Source organism: Antechinus flavipes, chromosome 1 (genome assembly GCF_016432865.1).
Source record: "Antechinus flavipes isolate AdamAnt ecotype Samford, QLD, Australia chromosome 1, AdamAnt_v2, whole genome shotgun sequence".
In the NCBI taxonomy this organism is placed as follows: domain Eukaryota; kingdom Metazoa; phylum Chordata; class Mammalia; order Dasyuromorphia; family Dasyuridae; genus Antechinus; species Antechinus flavipes.
Genome location: NC_067398.1, coordinates 271,745,171 through 271,748,528, shown reverse-complemented (window position 1 = coordinate 271,748,528; position 3,358 = coordinate 271,745,171).

Below are 3,358 nucleotides of genomic sequence, written 5' to 3'. Positions count from 1 at the left end.
GAAAATAGTGTCCAGGCTCTTTTTTTCATCATACTTTTCTGGGAGTCCAGTGATTCTCAGATTGTCTCTCTTAGATCTGTTTTCCAGGTCTATTGTTTTCCTCAGAAGGTATTTCACATTCTTTTCCATTGTTTGATTTTTTTTGGATTTGCTTGACTGATTCTTCTTGTCTCCTCGAGTCATTCAATTCCAATTGTTCAATTCTGATTTTCAATAAAGTATTTTCTTCACTCACTTTTTTAATATCTTTTTCTAATTGTCCAATTGAGTTCTTTTGTTCTATGGAATTTTTTTCCATTTCGCCAATTTTGTTTTTTAGAGAGCTATTTTCTGTTTCCAGTTCACTAATCCTATTTTTCAAGGATTTTATTTCTTTATCCACTCTGTCTTTAAGTGAGTGGGATGACTTCTCCAGACTCTCTTGCCAAGCCTCCCTCTCCTTTTCCCATTTTTCTTCTAGCTTCCTTGTGAGAGCCTTTTTAATTACTTCTATGAGGTTCATCTGTGCTGAGGAACAGAGGATCTCCTCCTTTGGGGATTCACCTGGAGACAGTCTGTTTTTAGTCTCCTCAGGCTTTAGAGTCTGCTCTATCTGTATAAAAGCTGTCAAGGGTTAAAGTCCTCTTCAGTTTTTTGCTCATTTTGTCAGTGAAAGAATCAAAGACAAACTAGCAAAAAGAAAAAATCCCTACATGGAGTCTGCTTTTTGGGGGGGAGGGGCTGGGTGTTGTTACCGAGCTTCCTCTACAGACTGTGGGGCAGCAGCGAGGCACTAGTAGAACTGTGTTGCGCCTGCGCTCTAAGACTCTGAGAACATGCTGAGACACTGTGGGGGAGGGGTGGCCAGGTCCCGAGAGACTCCAGCTGTTGGGGTTGTATTCTTCACCACCCAGTGTTTTTAGCTTCTCTGCTGCGCTGCTGGCTTGCTGCCAGGACAACGTATCCAGTCCTGTAGCAAAGCTCTCTCTGCAGAGATGGCTACGATCACACCCCACCCCACTCCAATCTGCTCGGCTGTGAGCTGCCTGCCATGCTCTCAGCTGCCTGCCCGATCTACAACCATTCCGCCCTTGCACAAAAACAGACCTTTCTTGGCGAATCTCAAGAATGTCTTCTCTTGGTAACTATTTGTGGGTTGTTTTTTTTTTTTTTTCAGTCAAGCATTAATTCAGAAGCTTGTCATGAAATGGATTCTGAGAGAAAACACGGAACTTACACAGCTATGTGCCTCTTCTCCGCCATCTTGGCCGGAAGTCCCAGATTCTTTCAATTAAGTATTTTCCCCTCTGTTTCTAGAATGTTGGAGTAGTTTTCCTTAATGATATATTGTGGAATGCTACACAGACTCTTTTTTTGGTCATGGCCTTCAGGTAGACCAATTTTTAAATGGTCTCTTTTGTACCTATTTTCCAAGTCGACTGTTTTGCCAATGAGGTATTTCACATTTTCTTCCATTTTTTCATTCTTTTTAAATGTTTGATTGATTCTTGTTGTCTTACAAAGTCATTAGTTTCCATTTCTCCTGTTCTAGTTTTTAATGTATGATTTTCTTCAGTTATCTTTTGTATTTCTTTTTCTATTTGGTTTATTTACTGTTTAAGTAGTTGTTTTCTTCAGACAATTTTTTCCCTTTCGTTTCCAAACTGTTGACCTCTCATTTCTTTTCTCATTGTTTCTTCTACCTCTCTTATTTGTCTTTTGTGAGCATTTCCAAGAAGCCTCTTTGGGTTTGAGACCAATTTATCTCACTCTTTGAGATTTCTTCTGTGGTCATTCTGTTCTCATCTAAGTTAAGTTTTGTTCTGCCCTATTACCAAAGTAGCTTTCTATTATCAAGGTTCTTTTCTGGTTTTTGCTCATTTTCTTTTGGTATTTCCTCTTTTTTTTTTTTTTAACTTTTAAGATAAAATTCTGCTTCTGGGGTAAAGGAGGTGCTGTCCCAAGTTCCTGTGCAGCTCTGAGCCTTGGTTTTGAGCATAGAGGCCTCTTGTATTTGTAGGGGGTAGTTTTCCTGTTCTGTTCAGGAAACAGTCTAGTTTGCCAGAGTTTTGCCTTTTGAGCTGGGACTGGAAGCTGTCCCACTGATTTGCTTCTCTACTGAGGCAGAAAGGTCTTAATTGCTGATTGCTGTGATTAAGATCCTTTCACTGGTTTTCCCAGAGTCCATCTGAGCTGGGCTAAATATCCTTTTCACCTCAGTGACACTGACTTTCTTGAAGTTTTTTCAGTCTATCTTGAGCTGGAGAGTGATTTCATTCCATTAGACTGTTCAGAGGCTTGGTTTCATATAGTTTGCGAGGGAAACTGGGAGAGCTCGAGCAGCTTCCTAACTTTACTCCACCGTCTTGGTTCCACCAGTCAAGAAGTGTCAGTTGTCTTTTGTTTTTGTAACATAACCAGACTATCTTTTTTTTTTTTTGCTGAGGCAATTGGGGTTAAATGACTTGCCCAGAGTCACACAGATAGGAAGTATTAAGTGTCTGAGACCAGATTTGAACTCAGATCCTCTTGATTTCAGGGCTGGTACTCTATACATTGTGCAACCCAAGTGCTCCCAGACTATCTTTTTTAGATCAACTATTCTTTTGATAACAATCCTCACACTGCTTCTGCTTTTGTAATGTACTACTTGTATTCACCATGTGTTCACTATTTGGGTGATTTTTAATATTTAATTCTTTAAAAATCCATTATTCAGGGGCAGATAGATGGTACAGTACATAGGGCACTGGCCTTGAAGTCAGGAGGACCTGAGTTTAAATCCACCCTCCGACACCACTTCATAGCTATATGACCCTGGGCAAATCACTTAATTCCAATTGCCTCACCAATAAATAAGTTTTTGAAGATCCATTACTCATAGTCATAAAATATCACCAAAACAATATTGATTTTAAGAAGTTGGGTATTTTTTCACTGAACAATCTGACATGTTCACTCTGATATGCTTTAAAAATGTTTTTGACTTAATTATAATCAAATGCTCTTTGCTATTTTTCTCCACTCAGAATCTTTGGTTTCTTTAAAAACTCGCTTTTTTTGTGTGTGTGTGTGTGTCTTTTGACCCATAAGGCATGCTTTTTCAGAGCCAAATTCTAGCCCATCCCTCTGTCTTTGTGAACTTTATAAGGCAAAATTGCCTCAGTGTATTTGTGTGCGTGTCCACATGTGCATTGTGCCATGCATCTGTATGGCTATGGATTTTGTCACTGGCTGTCTTAAATATTTCTGCTTTTTAAATTGCTTGCTACTTTCTTTGATGTTAGGTTTCTCAGAATTATAGACAGTTTTCTCCATTTCCTTTCAGTTTATATAGCTTTTTGTATTTGATAATCACATAAATGTGTTTTTACTGGTC